The following is a 10,272-nucleotide window of genomic DNA, read 5'->3' as shown; positions in this document are numbered from 1 at the left end:
TCAGATTAAAGAAGCTTTAATTACACTCACTGATCATTCAAGACAAAAGTAATATCTCAGCATCCAGCCTTCATCTGGTTGTGAGGAGGCAGTGGTTTGTTCAGGTGGATGCACACAGTCAGACCAAACTCTTGCTGGCATGTTTCTCATGGACATCAGGCTTCAACTGGAAAGTCTTCTCATCAGAAAAGTCCAAGGGAGTGAAGGACAGGGGCTTCTCCTCCAGCAGGCCTTGCAGTCGTGTGCGCCAGCTCTCCAGCATGTTCTGACGATCTTCAGCAGCAGCAAGAGCCGGAGACCAGAAGATCTGAGGGGCCAGAACCTGGAAGCCACAGTAGTGCAGGATGCCATTCTGCAGAGAAAGAATTGCTATGAGGTTTCCACTTTGTGTCGTTTACTCACACCTAGTTAAGATAAGTTACCTGTAGTGGCCACAGTGTGCCGTTAATGTCTCCACTAATACCAGATGGACTGCACATGGATTCTAGAGACCCAGTGGTGAAGGACAGCATGGCTTTCTTGCCCTAGAAGGAAGCAGGTTGAACACAGCATGTTTGGATTTCTGAAAACCATGTATTGAATTCTTACCTTGAAGGTTTCCAGGCTGAAGGGTTTATCTTGTGAAGAGGCAAAGCCATTGGTGAGCACCCGATCAAGCCAGCCCTTCATGATGCCAGGAACACTGAACCAGTACATCGGGAACTGAAAGAGGGACTACGGTTGGTACAACATTGTGCATTTATAGATCACTGATGTGTAGTAATACCTGAAAGATAACCAAATCTGCCTCAGCTAGTTTAGATTGCTCCTTTCTGATGTCCTCTGAAAGTTTTTCCTGCTCTCTTGCAAGTTTGGATTCATCAAGATAACAGACGTTCTCAGCGTCCTTCAAGTCTCCTGTGCATGAAAGTTTCATCAGTCATTAATAAAGCACAACATTTGATAAACCTGCATTGATTCATACCTTTCATTTCCTCAACTGTAGCAGTTGCTTTAAAACTCATGGCATACAGGTCAGAGACTTCCACTGTGCAGCCCTGAGCACTCAGAACCTCCACAGCAGCATTTTTAGCTGCAGCATTGAATAATCCAGAGCTCTTATTGGCATACACAATCAGCACTTTCTTTGCTGCAAAAACATGAAAGAATATATTTAGCACCAATCAGATCCTAAATGTTTCTAATATTTATCCAAACTACACAATTCAACCTAACAGATTTTAAAATTAACTACCTAAAAGGGAACATGTAAAGGAAAAAGATAAAATCTGTTACCCATTTCAGATCCGATGTCTCTTATCAATTAAAAAAAAAAAAAAAAAAAAACCTGAGTCAACAATACTCACTGTATAGAAAAATCCTTCCTACCGCTTTTATACACTGAACTGTTTGGGTTCTTGTTGACTCAGGTGTTGTCAATCAGCGTTCATCAAGCCCACAGCAAACAAAACTGAATGGTTGTGAGTTAATGCTGCTACACAGTCACATACAGTAGGTGGCAGCATACACCTAGAAGTTGCTTGTGATCCTCCATAACAGAAAAGAAGAAGAAAAGGAAGAACGCGGTGAGGGAGATGTATCTTATATTTATAGAAAGTGGGGGCATATAACAACTAGTGATGGTGAGATGAAGCCTCATGAGGCATTGTACCACTTGAGCCAATTGGTTCGAGAAAGGGTTCATTTCTTGAGGCTTCATGTGCACACGAAACCACCTACTGGCCAGGTGTACAATCACAGCCCGCTGTATCTTAACACATGTGATGCATTGAATTTTTGTCTATTATGGGTCTTGGGAATGACTTCACAAAAGGTGTACATATGTGTACAATAAAATATTGTTTGAACAATAAAATATTGTTTGAATGTATTCTCTGTGTGTAATTATTCCCAAAATAGTAGTGTCATGTGATATGGCATGTTGTGTAATAATGTTTTTCTGTGACTCTAGAAAAATGGCATGAGCTTAATCAGGCAGAGGACAGTGAAAGTGCTTGTGGAACTAGGGAGGGGGTAGTGAATAGGCTAATGCTTGTGTAACTTGGATGATTTCATTCATTTTTACTAAGAAACAACAATTTCTTCACAGTTTTAGGTTTCAAACGATTTCTCTTTTTTGACACTACTTCTCCAGCCTTTGAAAAGACACGCTCACATGGCACAGATAATGCCGGGGTGCATAAATAAATAAGTGCAAGTTTGTACAGATTGGGGTACAGTGACCGATGATTATAGTATAGTATATAGTATAGTAATGAAATACCTTGGCTGGGTGAAGCTCCAGTTTCCTCCCTATTCTCATGCAAGGCACGGTAGTGTCTTAGCATGGATGAGGTGTTATTATTGTACCCCAACTCCTTGGTGCACAATAAACACCTCACCTTTACAGAAAATAAGAAACAGTGAAAAATACAGTTCCTCATAAGCAAACCTAATGCATCTGCAAATGTTCAGTTCACCTTACTGGCTCCATCCTACTCCTATCCTGTCTTCGCGCTCCTAAATCTCCTATCTATCTATCTCTCTCCTAAACTCTCCAAACACCAAACTAACTGTCTCAAACTAAATAAACATTATCCAAACTCTGCTATCCAAACTATCAAAACTCTATCCACTCTCTCAACTGACCGCAACTCGCCTACAACAACCCACATTTTGAATGGAGCCTGTGGGGTTTATAAAGCTGTCAAACCGCGCGACAAAATCTGAGCCATTTCCCGAAGCAGTCACGTGGTACAGCCGGGCAGCGAGGCCTCGGACGTCATCGTTTTCGGCTCCTCCCCTAAATGAAGCAAGCCTCGATACGCGCTTCACGGAAACGCCCCCTCCATTACTCGACACACGCCTCGAAGCCTCGGCTCATCACGTAACATCACTAATAACAACATATATTGATATTTCTTAGTGCAAGTTTTGATTGCCAGCTACCTTGGAGTTCAGAGAATCGAAGCACCTGCTCTAAATCTTTGTAGTTGGACTTTTGTGTTGTCTTTTGTCACAATTCTCATTCACACAGAAACACTCCTGTAAATGTCAGATAGAAATAGAAATATGATTTTTTTTTTTTTTTTTTATATATAATCTCAGAAGAAACAAATCATGGACTGCAGTAATGTCTAACAATAAGTGCTGGGAAGAAACAAGAGGATCATTAACATCATCAGTTCTGTCAGGGCAGCTTTTTCAGTGATGTTAGTCTAGATACATGTGAATGTAGATTAAAAAAAAGTTTACAATTTTCAGGTGTATATTTTAAAAAATGCCCTGGGAACACCTAAAGCTCAAGAAAATACCAAGGAAAATAAACAGTGGAATATTTTATCTTTGAATTTGTAGATCCTTTCAGAGCAGCTAACAAGATATTCCTTATAATGTTCTGCATGCATACTCTAATCTCAGTCAAGATGTCTATAATTGCTTTGTATGGGTGACGGCACATTTTGTTGTGAGGGGAACAAGACCAGTCAGCAAAGTAAGCATCTACTGTCAATCCAGACAATCATCTGTTGTCTGGATAGACAAACCATTGCCTGGTTGTAGGGAATCTGGTGCCCATTTTCAGTCAAAGGTGGCAACGGCAATTGCAGACTGAAACCAGGGGAAACTTTTAATATGAACTGTGATATAAAGTTAAACGTAGTGGATATCAAAGTGATTTATCTGGACAAATAACTTTACATTCATAAAGCTAAAATCCCAACAGTTTGAGGCACCATGCTTATGGTTTAACAAAATTGAGTCTTTGAAAAAAAATTTGGCACCAAGTACATTTCTCAAACCCAACAAAAATTTTAAATATTCTACACACACACACACTTATCCCATATAAGCATTTTCTTTGTTCTGTTGTAGTTTAATTTGAAAATGCAGATAACATTTAGACTTCAATCACAAGCATTTCTTTAAGAGGAAAATATTCCAACATCTTTTAAAACAATGAAAATACAGCTCGGGGAATCTCAGCACATATCAAATTCAACAGTCACTGCCAGAATTACATCACCCTCCAAGTAATTTTTAGACAGGTTTGGTTCACATTTAGACTGTGAAAAAGTGCAAATTGAAGTCATGAAAACCTCACATCTCCAGAAATAACCAGCTTTTATTGATCATGCAATGGCACCATCTCAGCATTAAAACTCATGGCATACAGGTCACTGTGCAGACCTGAGCACTCAAAACCTCCACAGCAGCATTTTTAGCTGCAGCATTGAATGCGCTAGAGCTCTGGTGAGCATAAACAATCAGCACTTTCTTTGCTAAAAAAAAGCAAACTAGACATTAAACCATCATCTCAGAAACATAATATTTACAACAAATATGCTCAACAATCTCAAGGAAACTATTACCCGTATTTGACACAAAAACCTGGCTGTTTTTGCCACAGCCAAATGAACTGCAATAAATCACACCCTACCTGCTACACTAGGTCAGCTGTTTTTATATCTGGCTGTGGTCAAACACACTCAGGTGCAGATGACTAAAAATTATCTTCATCATTCGGGTATCAGCATTAGAGAGTAATTTCAGATTTTCTCACATTTCCACTAAAATCTGAAGTTGAATGAGTTCTGTCCATGAACAATAGTACAGTATTTTACTTCCAATTTATACTTCTTGAGACTTAATGTTAACTTTGTGTTCCTTCTACTTTTTCATCATATTTCAATGAGCTGTGCAATCTCTGCACAAATATGTCCACACATTAAATCACTGCGCAGACATTTGGCAAATTCTGATAGCAACCATGTAATGTAGTTTATATGGCAGCAAAATGCGTTTTAAATAGTGAGCAACAGCACCATCATGTGGCCACAAGGAAAATTAATTATTGCAAAGTTCTTTTCTCCATCTGCATCATCTTGGTTGAAGTGTAGTTCTTAAACTGGGTTGTCTGGTGCTTGTCTAGTTCTGATCGTAGCAGCTGACATTGAACAATGAACAATTACTGGTGATTCTTAAGACATAATCCAGTTACAACAGAATTTGAAATTTGGCTCTGGAAATGACATCACACCCAACAATGGTGCACTTGTGAGCTTTAGTACCTGTAAGATTTGAGAGTTGTTTGGTTTTGCACAATCATCACGCTAACATAACAACTATTCCCATTTTTTTTTCTCTGCTATAGAGGTTGTTATGACTGCAAAAGACGCAAATAATCATAAGTGTAATCATTTAGGGATTTTTTTTTTTCCTCAAAATTTTCTTTTCGAAATTTCAGTTTCTGAGAAACAGTTGAACTCACAGTTAAACTCCAACCAAACATGTGAAACATACAGGATCGTAGCAGGCCACTACTTAAATAAATGACATTCAAATATAAATTTAAGCAATGCCATTTTACTGTGACAACTTTTATTTTAACTTTTTATGCGGACATCTGTATGTGAAAGTTTTTATTAAGAAAATAACACAAACATAAGTCAAGCAAAAAATATAGTGGTCCTGTTTTCATTTTTAACCAGTAGATGGTGAAAGTGCACATACACTGTTAATGCCAAGGTCTGACTTCAATACTGTTTATGACCTAATCACTGTTTACATCCAAATAACAGCCACCCAATAGCCACCCAATAGTCACAGCCAGGCACAGTGAGTTATAACCATCCAGATGTTGAGACATTAATTCTAGCTGGTACCCAGATGGAAAATAATCACTGCAGAGATGCAAATGGCAACCTTTAAAAGATTAATGAAGCTGATCTAATCACCAGGATGACCGTTAAGTAAACAGAGCTGCAGGATTTACTATGAGACTATTGGCTGGCTGTCAGCAGGGCCGGCTGGCAACAGTACAAACTGGCAGGTGCTCAGGAAAAGACTCAAGATGGACTAAAATTAATTTGTCTGTTTGTGGTTCAGTCATCGTGGCTCTTTCATTCAGCTGTCCAGCTGTAACTTATTTTCACCTTAATCACTTAAAAAGTGTGTAAGCTTTCATCTTCATCTTTACCACTGTGAAATGATACAATTTCCATGTAGAGAGACAATGAGAAACCATTTTAACAAGTTACACACATTTGCCGTTATTCAGATCAATTTACTTTTTTCCAAAGATATATTTAAATGCACTTCAGTTTCATTTGAACTGATAGTCTGATTGATAAATAAAACTGCTTTTCTATTAACTCTTTGTCCTTTCTAACTTTAAAATTTGTCAATGATTGTTTTGTTCTTTTGAAACATTGATTTTCCGTGTGGAATTACCATCTTCTTGCCACATAACTACTCTGTTCTCCTCAGAATGATAATTTGCTCAGTGTGAAGACGTCTTTCCTGAGTCCAAACCCCTGCAGGCTGCAGGCAACATGATGAAGAGACGTTCACTGAACTGTGACAGTGGCTAACAGTGAGACACTGATTTGCATTGTTAACAGACCAGGGGACTGAGAAACCTTCTGCATACTTATTTGATGTCACAGCAAAGGAATGCACAGATAAGAACATCTGAACATTTATATGCATGCCTCTTCTTTTGTTATCGCCTCTGGCTCAGACGGTGTTCTCCATAATCCACTGATCCCTTGGAGGTACTTACTGCAGATCTGCCTTCCAACTCATTAGCATAAAAAGATATGACAAAAAAAAAAAAAAAACATTCCAGCATCTCCTTTCTTAGATACTGTGGCTCTTCAGCTACGTAATAATGCCACCAAACGTTTTGGACTTGTCAACAAAATCTAGCATCACAACTCGGAGACTCCCTAACTACCACACAGATGGTCAATTTCACCATTTGACTTATGTTTTTAAGCAGAGACACTTTCTTCCCTGCAGACTGTGAGCAGGAGAAGCACAAAGTCTTCTCTTGCACAAAGAGAATTCTTTTAATTATGTTTAATTATGTTTAAGTTCGTAGTTTTCTATGTTACCTTTCGGTTCAGGGGCTTGAGTCGGCGTTGGATTAAACACTGATTATGGATCGTGTAGTTTTCTGCTTTTAGTGCTTCTCTGTGTTGTCTCTGCTTAGCCATTTCTTCCCATTAGATTTCTTCGGTTTAATCTCAGCTCTTTTCCGTAGCCTGTTAACAATCTTCCACCTGCTTCTACTTCACTAATCACCTCCTCAAAATATTTGACACAGTTCAGTTAGTAATTTGTCAGATCCTTCCTTTGTCCCACCATGTCAGGTCTTGCCAAGAAGATAACTCGTTCATGTTTAAAGCAATGTAAGTTTGTAATATAACGACTGATTAAACTGCTGCTACTGCTTTAGCGCAATCTCACCTGTCTAAAATTGCCATATGAAGCTAAAAACACTATTGTCTCTTGCATAACAGCGATCGCAGTCCAATAGCAACAAAAAACAAGAACACTTAAAACACTTTTCAGGGGAGGAAGGGCTGTTTTTTTGTTTGTTTGTTTGTTTTTTTGTTTTTGTTTTTTGGGGTTTTTTTTGGTTTCTTTAAACTTTAAGATTAAGTCGTCTTGTATATGCACATGAAGTAAAAAGGAGATGAAAATGTGAGACTCTGTCCTTTCAACCAGATGGTGTCTAGACTGAAACAGACGACGAATTAAATCCAAGTCATCCCAGCGGGAGAAGAGCAGGGAAACACAAGAGAGGAAATACGCAGTCTCCAAACAATACACACTGCTCGGGTTGTGAAAATAAGCTTTATTAATAAGTGGAATATCAGAACAAACAGCCTTTTATTTTCACAAATCAGTCAGAGGTGAAACACATTAAGAATAAGGATTTTACCAACATCATTATATCACATCTTGTATATATTTTTTAAAAGATGTAAGCAACTTACAGCCTGTTTGTGTGTTTGTCTCTTATCGGTTGACAAACACAAACAGGTGGCTTGGAGAGAATGATGGTGGCCATATGCCGAAGCTCCGTCAGTGACTGCATACGGTGGAGTCATTTCTCACAGAGCCTGTTGCAGAGTCTGAGGACATATTTTCCACCGGCAGTGATCTTATTCAGAGTGTTCGTTAATTTAATGACTAAAGCTGACAATTTAAAGGAGCCAAAAGACCAGCATAAGGTTTCATATTTGACTTTAAAAACGTTTGTGACATTTATTGTCCATTTATTTGGCCCAATTCAGGGAATGTCAACAGGAATGTTTTTTCTCATAAAATGTTACAATAAAAATAAAAAAAAAGACTTTCATCAACTGAGATTATTATAAACATTTTCTATCATCTTAACCATTAAGGCCAATACATTTAAATTAGCTTTAATTGCCCACATCTTACCTGCAACCTTCTTGAATTCCTCTGTCCATGTAGCTCCAGAAGAGAGGTGGGTGTGTCTCAGTGAGGACAGAACGAGAGGCTGCAGAAAAAAGCAGACGACTGGACTCAGAGGAGACGACAAGATGAGGATGTCTGCTTCCCAGGTCCTCAATTACATCTTAATCCTAACATTTTCTCTTTAACTTCAAGCATCATGTAAAACATGGGAATGTGATTTTGTGCTTTCTGACTAAACTTATAATTTATTTATTTATTTTATTTTTATTTTTTTTTTACTTTTCTCCAGCTATTTAGAACTGGATTCTTGAATGTTTCAGGTGAGTAGGTTTTCATTTTAATTTAAGACCCTTAAGTACATCAGTACATCTGAATGATTATCTTAAGATCCTAACTTTTGAGTTGATCTCTTAGTCATCTTTGGCAAGAAAACAAATATTTGATTTTCATTGTTGTGGAATTTGGAATTTTTCCTCACAAAGTTTGCATGTTCTCCCCCAGTGTGGGTTCTCTCCTGGTGCTCCGGCTTCCTCTTACAGCCCCTACCCCCTAAAAAAATCTGATTGATTACTTTAAGCCATACCTTCATTGTGCGTTAATGTGATTGTGTTTCTCTGTACTGCCCCGCTAGAGCGACCTGTCCAGGGTGTACCCCACCTTTCTCCCCATAATCGCAGAATAGATGCATAGACTCTCACGATCCTACCAGAAACAAACAAAAGAAGAATACCTTATAGGTACCCTTACAATGGAATATACCCGGTGGTGGAGTTATTTTTAGACTCTTTGCGAAATCATTCTTAATTTTAAAGAAAATGGCCAACAGCACATCGTTATGACAATTCCGAACCAAAGAGAGCATTTTCATATTTTATATTTTGCATTAAGAAAATTATGCCTCTTTTCTTTATAATAAAACAAAAACTTTCTTGCTCCAGAGAAAATGACCTGGTCCTTATTTCTGACCAACAGCAAACTGACTGTACCAGGGGACCAAACGACCCGGAAAAACTCCACGAGGGTCAATGCCGGTGGACAGAGAGGACCGCGCGCGCTCCAGAGAGGAGAGGAAACGCAGGAGGCGCGCAACCGCCAAATATCGGTCTGCGCATGCGTCCAGGGAGCGTGTTCGCGTCGTAGCCTTTAACGTGGCTTTTGCGGAGCTTAGGAAACTTCTGCCGACCCTCCCACCGGATAAAAAGCTGTCCAAAATTGAAATCCTGCGACTCGCAGTTTGTTACATCTCCTACCTGAACCATGTCCTGGATGTTTGACGGGAAATGGCAGAAAGGATCAAATCACCAGATCTGAGGATCACGGTACTGAGGAGCAAATTAAGTTTTTTTGTTTTTTATTTCTTTATTTTTTATCACATAAGGAGCTGCAGGACAGTTTCAGAAAAATTCTGCAGGATAGTGGCATAAAGAAGTGTTTTGAATATTGTTTGTAAGCAAAGTGTACTTAATGAATATTCTTAGAGTTAGTAAATATGGAGGTTCAAAAGTGCCATAAATAAATAAATGGCACAATTAATGGTGTCATTAATGCAGTATATGTCTCCTAAGTAAAAGGATGAATATTCCTTTACATGCGTAATTAATTAAATGTCTCATTAATATATATATTTCATTTGCAAATTTCATGGCAATTATTTTTTACAATTTATTTAAGCAAAATGGTTATGCTTCACACAATGAATTTATTTTCCTTTTGAGCCAATTACTTCAAATTCAGTGGGTGGGGTTAAGACCAAGCTGACCTCCCTTGTGTCCATTAACCAATCAGATATTAGAGTTAAGTTCCTTCTTTTTGGCACTGCATCAGAACTATTTGTTAAATTAATTTTATGCACATGAATGGAGGAATACGTTTTTAACAATTGAATTAGTAAATTAATTGATTTACTTTTAATGTTTTAATATTTTAATTAAGAATTGTATAAACCATTTGGTAGTAATTGATTGGGGAATTTTTGACCGCCCATACTTGTCTTTAGTGTACTCTTATTTTGAACAACAATAAAAATATTTATTTCGCTGGTGTTCTGTGGATATGGTCATT

The 10,272-nt window shown here is 38.2% G+C and overlaps 2 long non-coding RNA genes and 1 pseudogene across 2 annotated transcripts in view; 1 reads left to right on the top strand and 2 right to left on the bottom strand.

Annotated features, from left to right (window-relative positions):
- LOC122840066 lies at window positions 1-1,386 on the bottom strand (annotated as a pseudogene).
- LOC122840068 lies at window positions 1,379-8,531 on the top strand. Its single transcript, XR_006372164.1, has 4 exons — window positions 1,379-1,565; window positions 6,247-6,352; window positions 8,248-8,357; window positions 8,501-8,531. It is a non-coding gene; the product is annotated as an uncharacterized LOC122840068 (long non-coding RNA).
- Window positions 7,615-10,272, bottom strand: part of LOC122840069 — a 5,644-nt gene continuing 2,986 nt past the window's right edge. Inside the window, exons 2-3 of the long non-coding RNA XR_006372165.1 lie at window positions 8,215-8,293; window positions 7,615-7,901 (exon numbers count right to left, since the gene is read on the bottom strand). This is a non-coding gene — a long non-coding RNA (uncharacterized LOC122840069). The remainder of the gene's footprint in view (window positions 7,902-8,214; window positions 8,294-10,272) is intronic.

The sequence above is a fragment of the Gambusia affinis genome, linkage group LG11, assembly GCF_019740435.1.
Source record: "Gambusia affinis linkage group LG11, SWU_Gaff_1.0, whole genome shotgun sequence".
NCBI lineage: Eukaryota > Metazoa > Chordata > Actinopteri > Cyprinodontiformes > Poeciliidae > Gambusia > Gambusia affinis.
The sequence above is the reverse complement of the archived record's forward strand: the minus strand, read 5'-3'. Positions and strand labels throughout refer to the sequence as shown.